Genomic DNA, 9,816 nt, shown 5'->3' on the forward strand with positions numbered 1-9,816 from the left:
GAGAAAGATAAATACCATATGGTTTCACTTACATGTGGAATCTAAGGAACAAAAAGAACAAACTAATAAGAAACAGACTCACAAATATAGTGGACAATTTGGTGATCGACAGAGAGGATGGGGGGTTGAGGGGCTAGGAGAATGGGGTGAAGAGTCAAAGAAGTACAAATTAGTAGTTGATAGATGGTCACGGGGACGGGGAGCACTGCATAGGAAATACGGTTTGCATTAATATATTGGCTGGTTGGAAAACCTGAGGAGAGAAGGAGCCATAACGGGGATCATTTTATAAACTATATAAATGTCTAACCAATTTACTGTACACTTGAAACTAATTAAAATAAATTAATTAATTTTTTAAAAATCTGACTCATAAATATAGAGGACAATTTGGTGACGAATAGAGGGGATAGGGGATTAGGGGCCTGGGAGAATGGGGTGACAGGTCAAGAAGTACAAATTAGTAGTTGATAGATGGTCACGGGGATGGGGAGCATGGCTCAGAGAATGCAGTTAGCATTAAAATATTAGCTAGGTAGAAAACCAGAGGGGAGAAGAAGCATTTAGGGGGATTGTTTTATAAACTGTATAGATGTCTAATCAATGTACTGTATACTCGAAACTAATTTTTAAAAATACCAAAAATAAATAAATAAAAATTTTTAAATGGAGGAGGAGGAAGTAGGAAACAAGATAAGAAAATTCAAGGATTAATCTAAGAGATCCAACATTCAACTAAGGGGAGTAACAGAAAAATAAAGAAAACAGGATGCAATTATCAAAAAATAATACAAGATAGTGCTCCAGAACTCAAGGAAATGGATTCCAACATTTAAAAGAGTCTCAAAGTAGATGGCATCATGAATTAAACTTTAAAAAATGATAAAAATTTCTTTTTAATATTTTTAATCATCCCAAGGAACGGCATCATGAAATGTAGGACAAAGAAACGGAGAAAAGGCCTACAAACTTTCAAAGTAAATAAGCAGGTCATATACAAACCTCAGAATCTGATAGGTATATGATGTCTCAACAATGGAAGCTAGAAAACAATAGAACAATGCCTTCAAAACACTGAAGGAGTTGTATGGCCATGCTACCCTGAACAAGCCCAATCCCGTCTGATCTCAGAAGCTAAGAAGGGTTGGGCCTGGTTAGTACTTGGATGGGAGACCATGTAGGAAGACCAGGTGTTTATAGGTGTAAAAAATAAAAAATAAAGAATTGTAACCTGACAAGTTCCTTTTAATCTGTGAGCTCAACCAAGGGTTGCCTAGCCTAAAAAAATAATAATAAAAATTTAAAAAATTAAAAAATTTTTAAAGCTCTGAGGGAAAATGACTTCCCATTTAGAGTCAGCCACGCTGTCAATCAAATGCAAGGCATTTTCAGATAAACTAGGTCTCAAAACACTTACGCCTCAGTCACCCTTTCTCAGGAAGTTATTCCTGCAAAAGAAGAGAATCCAAGAAAAAGGACAAAGTGGGATGCAGGGTGCAGGGGATGCCCTGGAAGAAGGTGACAGAAAGCTCTCAGGTAGGAATCTGGGTGCTGCTTACAGAGAACAACAGTCCAAGTAGGAGCTGCAGGCTGTAGGCTCAAAGGGACTGTCTCCAAAATAAACAAATAAAATAAGTCAATTGCTGGATGGGGTTGAAATACAGTTGTGCACTGCATAACGACATTTCAGTCAGCGATGGACCACATACACAGCAGCCGTCCCATAAGATTAAAATGGAGCTGAAAAGGTCCTATCGCTTAGTGATGTCCTAGCTGTTGTAAAAGTCAATGCGTTACATATTTGGGTAATGCTGATGTAAGCAAACCTACTGTGCTGCCTGTCATATAAAAGAATAACACATACAGTGACCAGCAGCAGTAGGCCATTCCACCTAGGTTTGTGTGTGTACTCTGTGTCGTTCGCCTAAGGACGCATTTCTCAGAACCTATCCCCATCGTTAAATGGCTTATGACAGTCTTCAGAGAGTTCCAGTTCTGTCAAGGAGTTTGGGAAGTGATTTGTAATTGGTACATATAAAACAAAACAGAGGAAAAGATAGTTAACTCCTGAGAAAATTAAAAGTTGTACAAGAAACTATAATCATAGTACAGCTATCTCCTTTGTCCACAGTTCCACTTTCCACAGTTTTGGTTGTCTGTGGTCTAAAAATATTAAATAGGAAATTCCGGAAATAAATAATTTCTAAATTTTAAATTGCACGCCTTTCTGAGTAATGTGATAAAATCTCAAGTGGCCCTCTCCACCCACCCAGGATATGAATCATCCCTTTGTCCAGCGTATCCACCCTGTATGTACATGCTATCTACCCACCCGTTAGTCATTTAGGAGCCATTTTGGTTACCAGACTGGTTATCAATGAGAGAGAGAGAGACCACATTCGCATAACTTTTATTACAGTATATTTTTGTAATTGTTCTATTTGATTGTTATTGCTATTAATCTCTCACTGTGCCTAATTTATAAATTAAACTTCATCAGTGGTATGTATATACAGGAAAAAACATGGTATATATAGGATTCAGCTCCATGGTTTCAGGCATCCACTGGGGGCCTTAGAACTACTCCAGAGGACAAGTACTGTGCTACATGTGGCTCTCTGTAACAGCTACATAGTCATAACAATGTAAACACTGAATATTGATTTAACTCAAAATGAAGATTTAACATTCTCAGAGGATACGGAAGGGGAAGCTGGCGGTGGTGAGTAGGGGAGGATGCCATGCAGGTAATAAAAATAAAAAATCCTTCCCTTTCACAAAAGAGAGCCAATGGATCATATTTAAAATGAAAAAAAAAAAAAAAAAAACAAGAAATAGCATTTAAGTAATATAAAAATATAAAGAAAATATAAGAAATATCAGAAAAACTAGTTTAAACATTAAAAGCAATTGATTCCTGGGAGCCAGAAGCATGAATAAGGGGACAGGTCACTGCCATCTTTCATTATAGTCCCACTCGTTCTATTTGGGTTCGAAACCTATGTACACAGAACCTGGATTAAAAAGTTTAAAAAGCAAGAAAACAGAAAGCGTCTGCTGATCTCCCGGCATATAGGCAGGTCTGTGTCTGCTGGCAGACTGGGAGCCAGCACCTGACCTCAGGAGTTTACAATCCAGCCTAGACACAAAACCGAGAAAGACAACAGTTTGTTTTCAATGTTGCACTATTACAAAAATGCTAGGCGAACGATGCTGGGCACGCCTCCTTGCTCACATATGCACATAGTTCTCTGGGCTAGAGATCTGGAAGCTGAGTGGCTAGGACAAAGGTATGCCAGTTTAAATTTTGATGGGTACTGCTGAAGCCCTCCGTGAAGACTGTGCCGATGTGCACTGCAGTGAGCGAGAGGCCTCCCTCAGCCTCGCTGACATGGGATGATAGCAATCCATTCAATGTTTGCCAAACTGTCCAGTGAGAAAGCTACATCTCCTTTTTTAAATTTACATCTTCATGATTACTAGTTGTCTTAGCCTGTTCTGGCTACTGTTAACAGAATGACCATAGACTGTGTAGCTTATAAACAATAGACATTTATCTCTCTCAGTTCTAGGAGCTGAAAATCCAAGATCAAGGTGCTGGCAGATTTGATGTCCAGTGAGAGCCTGCTTGCTGATTTATAGATGGCTTGTTTTGTCCTCTCACAGTGGAATGGGCAAGGGCCCTCTCTGGGGTCTCTTTTATAACACTAACCCCATCATGGGGGCTCCACCCACGTGCCCTAATCACCTCCCAAAAGCCCCACCTCCTAATATTATGGCCTTGGGGATTAGGTTTCAACATATAAATTTTGAAGGGGGACACAAACCTTCAGTCTATGGCACTGGTGTATATCTGATAATAAATAAACTGGGTATACACTGCAACATTTAAAGAGAGTAAGGTGTTGGCATGTGTTGGCAAGAAAATATCTCCAAGATGTATTGTTCGGTGAGGAAAGCAATTTGCAAACAATAAATACGAAACGGTACTATTTATGTTTGAAGACACACACAAGAAAAACTCTGTGTATGTGGAAATTCATGAGGAAGGTCTGAAAGAAGGGCACACCAGACAGTCACTGTGCTCCTTCCTCAAGAGGGGGAGGGAGGAGGGCTGTAGGGCAGAGGGGACATTCTCGAGGGGACTTTCACTCCACAAGAATCTAATACACAGGCTATGGACCAGCCTGTCTGCTTCTAAGTTCAGCCACGTAGCCTCTAACAAGGGCTTCTGTTTTCTCTTCTATAAAATAGGGATAATAATACTAACTTCATAGAGTTGTATGAGGATTAAATGTATTATATATACATACAGACATACACATCTAAGATCAGTGCTGCGTGTTAGCCATTATCATGCACAATGTTTGATTTCTTAACAAGAATGGTTTAATGTATCGATTGTGTAATTTTTTTTTTTTTTTTTTAAGAAAAGGAAAAAAGTGAAACCAAAGTGGAACAATATATAACAAAGTGCCTATCCAAGTTCGAGGGCTGGCACATAAGGTACCAATCCAAGAAAAAGCTGACCAAGCACAGCCACCTCCACCAGACACGAGAGAGACCCAGGATGAAGAGCACAGTACCCTGGAATGGGATCCGAAGCCTGGCCCACCCTTCCCTCTCTGAGCCTCAGTTTCCTCACCTATACAGTGTAGGGGTGGGGAAGAAAAGGGGAATGTGAGGGGACTGGACTAGCAGAGCCGCTGCCCGCTGCGCCAGCCCCAAGTCCTCTCAGGCTATGTTCCCAGCTCCACACCCACCAGGTCTGTCAGTCTGAGAGCTCTATCACCTGAGCAAAGGGGCCTCAGACTGCCAAGCCCAGGGTCTCCTGCAGCCCAGGTCTTGCCATCCCAGGCCTTCCCTGAGCCTCACTCTGGGACCACTGTCCCCTCCTACTGCCATCTGAAGGCCCCAAGGTCTCACACCAGAGCCAGGCTGTCCTTCCCCAAGAGGTTGGGGGTGGGGGAGGGGAAGCAACGCATCTGTTTCAACAGACCCCACATTCAGAATGATGCTCCTCTGTTGGGTCCCAGCCTAGGCCCTGCAGCGGTCCCCAACCTTTTTGGCACCAGGGACCAGTGCTATGAGAATCTAGTGCCTGATGATCTGAGGTGGAGCTGAGGCAGTGATGCTAGTAGCTCTGGGGAGCGGCTGCAAATACAGATGAAGCTTCATTCGCTGGCCTGCCGCTCACCTCCTGCTGTGCGGCCCAGTTCCTAACAGGCCATAGACCAGTACCAGTCTGTGGCCCAGGGATTGTGGACCCCTGCTCTAAGGAACCCCTCTGCCTGTACTGCCCAAACACTGCATCTCGAGTCTGGGCCAACTGACTGGGCACTCACCATCCTCTGACAGAATCTCCCCACTGCTGCCACCTGCCTGAGAAATAGGCTCCCCGTCCTGGCTGTAGCCAGAGCTGCATTTCCAAGCCCACAGGTGCCCACTCACAGCCTTCCTCTTTTTAAAATACTCCACATAAAGGCGCTTTTATCTGCTTCGAAAACATGCTTGAAAAGCTTGAAAAGTCTTTGCAATGGTTTCCTATGTTCTGGTCTCTTTCAGATGATAATAGTTTTAATTATGACAATCATTATAGCATAATACCTTCAATTTAGGCAATCAGCTCCATTCAAAATATTCAAATGGGGGTAGGTGACTGTGGGCACACCAAGGCTTTCTCTGCACTGGTTTTAGAAAGAAGCTCCCTGGGCCCAGCAGGTGCTAGGTGCAAAGCCACTCTTGGGAGGGCCATGGGAGAAAACCTTGAGCGGAGGTGCCTGGGAGTCCCAGGGGAAAGCCTGCAGCCCTCAGAGAACTTCCACGGCTCCTTACCCCAGAGGATGTGGCTCCACTTCTCCAGGCCTCTTTCATCCGACTCCAGGTTTATCTTGCACAAAACCCCTGCACACACCACCTGCACATGGCCCAGCCCACACACTATTTGCACACTGGAGACACAACTGCCACCACTTATCAGGCACTAGCCTGCTGCCAGGCGCCATACCAATAAGGTGGCCCATTTTAGCTCTGAAAGTCCTACACCCTGGGGACCTGCTGCATGCCTCTCTCATGGCTTCTGGTGGTTCTGGCATTCCTCGGCGTTCCTTGACTTTCAGACACATCACTACCACCTCAGCCTCCATCTTCGCAGCAGCTTTTCTATATGTCTGTGTCCTCTCTTCTTCAGACAAGACACCTGTCTTTACACCAGGATCTACCCTAAACCCAGGATGATTTCATCTCAAGACCCTTAACTAAATACACCTACAAAGACCCTATTTTCAAATAAGGTCACATTCTGAGGTTCTGGGCAGACATGAATTTGGGGGAATATTATTCAACTCAGCACAGGAAAGAACTCAATAAATGTTACCTGAGACTGGAGGGTTAGGCAAGCTGCGCTCATCCATTCCACAAATGCTCACTGAGCACCTGCTCCATGCCGGGCCCTGCTCTCCAGGCTGACAAAGTGTCAGGGAACTAACCAGCGCTCCCTGTGCTTGTGGAGCCCAGGCTGAGTGGAAGAAGAGCACTGGGGGAAAGTCCCAAAGGGTACCTGGTATTTGGATGGACACAGAAGAATGGGAGATTGTCCTAGGTCAAGAACAGCCTTTGGTAGATTAACAATGTGTGAGTCTATGACCTTGCACATGGGAACAGAAGAGAGGGCTGAAGTTGGTGAGCATCCCTCAGCCCAGCGATGGCCTCCAACCAGACCCTGAGAAATGCAGCAGAGCTATGGGGTGACTGGGAGTGTCTTTGGGAACCCCTAAGTTCCATCACTGCCCCCACTCTTGATGAAACAGTTGACTGTGTTTCCCTGCTTGTACGAAGTGCCACGCAAACACTGCTAGTCCTCTAGCCCTGCTCTTCCATAGACCCCTGTTCCTATATTTGTATAGGAACTCCAGAGCCTACAGATGGGGGACCACTGCCCCAAAGCTTGGCAGATAGAATGAGAAGTCTGGACCTGGTCCCCAGGGCTGTCATCTAAACCTCGGCTCATGATACCTCATGAGGATCTGAACAAGTGGAACCCTTCCCAAGGGCCAGGCCTTTTCTGAGGCTTTCAGAGCTTTAAGAATCACCATCCTGAGCATCACAGAGTCCAGCTCAAGGCCTGCCTTCTCCAGGAAGCACTCCCAGACGTCCACCTTCTTACAGCTGATGAGGTCGCTTTCTCTAACTACTTCAACTAGACCGTTGATATATTTCTATTTCCTACAAAGCGGGTCATACATTCCGGCTCTTTCTCCAATCCAGTCACTGTCTCAGACCCTGGCCTTCCCCCTGGGCTTGACAAAATAGTGCACCAACTGAACTCTCCTCACCAAAGAGCCCACCCAGGGCCGAACTGGATGCTCCCTAAATCCCCATCTCCTCTTGCTTTAAGTACATGACCGCCACCAAGTTATGCATCGTAGCTTTTTCCTTTTTAATACAAAGGGACCCATCCTTCTATGCTACAAATAGTCATTCTCCTCTAAGGGCCAGGGGTCCTGGGACTCATAAACCTCAGGTCAATGCTAATCAATGTGTTTCTTTCCTCAGGGCTATAATCTTTCAAATAAGCCATGGCCGGGCTGCAGTTCCCTTGGAGATAAATGTGCATGCCGGTGCCTAATGCATTCACCAAATGTCCTGCCTCAGAGGACATCACTCACTCAAACACACACACACACACACAGAGCTCCCAGTGCTGGCTGGCCTCACGTCCCACCTGCCACACTGGGGGCTGTACCACCTTGAGTGTGACATGTCCTGGCTTTCCCCTCCCTCTTCAAAGTCTGAAAATGGAGTCTATCCAAGCCACCAGGTGCCTGTTCTACCCACAGTCTGCCCTGGACTTTGAAGCTCTACCTTTATACCAAACACCGGCTCACCAAGCTGACCTGCCACACAGAGGAGCCTCGTCGCCTCACTGAGAAATTATTTACAAAGAGAAAGATTGGTTCTTGTCACTCCCTTGCTTAAAACCTTGGCATGGCTTCCTGAGGCTTATAGGATAAGGACTCACAGCTCACCAGCCCCAGAGGCCACATGTGGCTGAGCTGCACCCACTGGCCAGCTCTCCCAGCTTCAGCCCATGGATGCTCATAGCTCCTGAAAGGCACCAAACTCTTTCCCTTTCTAGGGCTTTCCTAGTTGGCCAGCTCACTTCTCAAGTCCAGTTTAAACAAGGCTTCCTCTGAGAAGTCTTTCCTGCCTCCTGTGTAATCCAAATTTACTCTTTCTTTTTTAACAGGCAATCGGGCATAGTGGTTAGCAGCAGAGAACTTGGAGTCAGACTTCCTGGTTCAGATCCCAGGTCTGCCTCTTACAGTGACTGTGTGCAATTTCCTCACCCTCTCTGTGCCTCCGCTTGCTCATCTATAAAATGGAGCTAATTCATAGAATTGTCAGGGTAAAAGGGTGTAATCTACTTGACGTATTTTGAACCGTGTGGAGCACACGGTAAACAATTAGTGTCAGCCGTTATTGTTATGGCCATCATTTTACGACCTCCCTTCACTCAGTGCTTTGCCTTCATATCCCTTCTTACCGTCGGTAACTGCACAGCTACCTGGTGGTTATTTGCTGACTGCTGAGATGTCAGTTTCGTGAGTGAGAGTAACCTCGATGCTCAGCATGGTGCCCGCACATATACACACTCAATAATTCACACTGGTTGATTAAAAAATAATAATCACTGGCTCCATCTGCCCTCAGGTGGGAGGGACCTGCGAGGAGGGAGGTGGTCAGAATAGATGTGCAGTGACTGGCTCGGTCCCCACAGGGACACAGGTGGACAGGGCAGTCCAGGAATCCACCTGTGGGCAGCTGGTAAAGAGCCAAAAAACAAAGTCAGGCTGCCCAGGCTCGAGGCCCAGCTGTGCCTCTGACCTCCTGTGTGGCCTTGGACAGGCTTCTAAACTTTCTGAGCCTCTGTTTTTTCATCTGTAAAACTCCGGCGGGAAACCTTCAGGAACCAGGTAAGGCCACTTTCCCAGCAGGAAGGCCAAAGCAAGCTCTGCTCCCTTGTCCTGCTGGCCCTCGGCACAGTGTCTGGCTGTACCCGGCATCTGCACTGCCACCTGTAGTGCATGTAAACCCACGCAATTAATAATCCGTAATCTTACCGCAACCATCTTTCTTCACGAATATTCAGTTTCAGGGAACGTGGGGTGTTCTGGAGGCACATTTACATTTCATTATCTCTGAAAGCTTAACTACCATAACTAATGCTAGATTAATAAGTAGCCCCATCAAACAACTGCTTTAAACAACATCACTTACACAGCCTCGCTGGTGGTGGAACAAGGCGCTTTCAAACAGCGGCTGTGGCTGATGAGAGGTCAGTCGAGTGAAGCAGGTCTCATTTCTGTATCTCCTACAAGAGACTGCCTATTGTTCTTCCCAAGCAATTAAGTCCCAGCCAAAATTGTCCATTTTTTCAGGCCCCTGTAAATTTAGGACTAGAAGAAGGTCTGGGTTAAGTCCATGTGGGCCACCTGGAGTATTGCCAATCCCCACACCCAGCAGGGCCCTGCCTGGACTCTAAGCAGGGTGCCTAACTATAAGGCTGCGAGTACTAAGTAACAGGATCAGGTCATACTCGTTCGCTGCTGGAAACCTCATGTACAGCCTTAAAGAAAAAAAGAAAAGCAAAAAGACAGTGTTTGAGGCATGCCAACGAAGCAGCCACAGGTACCAAGCTCTCTCTGGGCCTTCACCAGCAGTCAGAGCCCCCCAGAAGTGCGTGCTTGGTAAGTTCCAGGTGATGCTCTTTGGGGAGGTGTTTATTAATACATTTTTGCAACACAAGTGAGAGAG

The 9,816-nt window shown here is 45.6% G+C and overlaps 1 pseudogene; it reads left to right on the forward strand.

The window, feature by feature from the left end:
- The first annotated feature begins 1,083 nt into the window (after positions 1 to 1,083).
- LOC120581846 (uncharacterized) lies at positions 1,084 to 1,201 on the forward strand (annotated as a pseudogene).
- The last annotated feature ends 8,615 nt before the right edge of the window (positions 1,202 to 9,816 follow it).

This window comes from Pteropus medius, unplaced genomic scaffold, assembly GCF_902729225.1.
Source record: "Pteropus medius unplaced genomic scaffold, Ma_sr-lr_union100, whole genome shotgun sequence".
NCBI classification, from domain to species: domain Eukaryota; kingdom Metazoa; phylum Chordata; class Mammalia; order Chiroptera; family Pteropodidae; genus Pteropus; species Pteropus medius.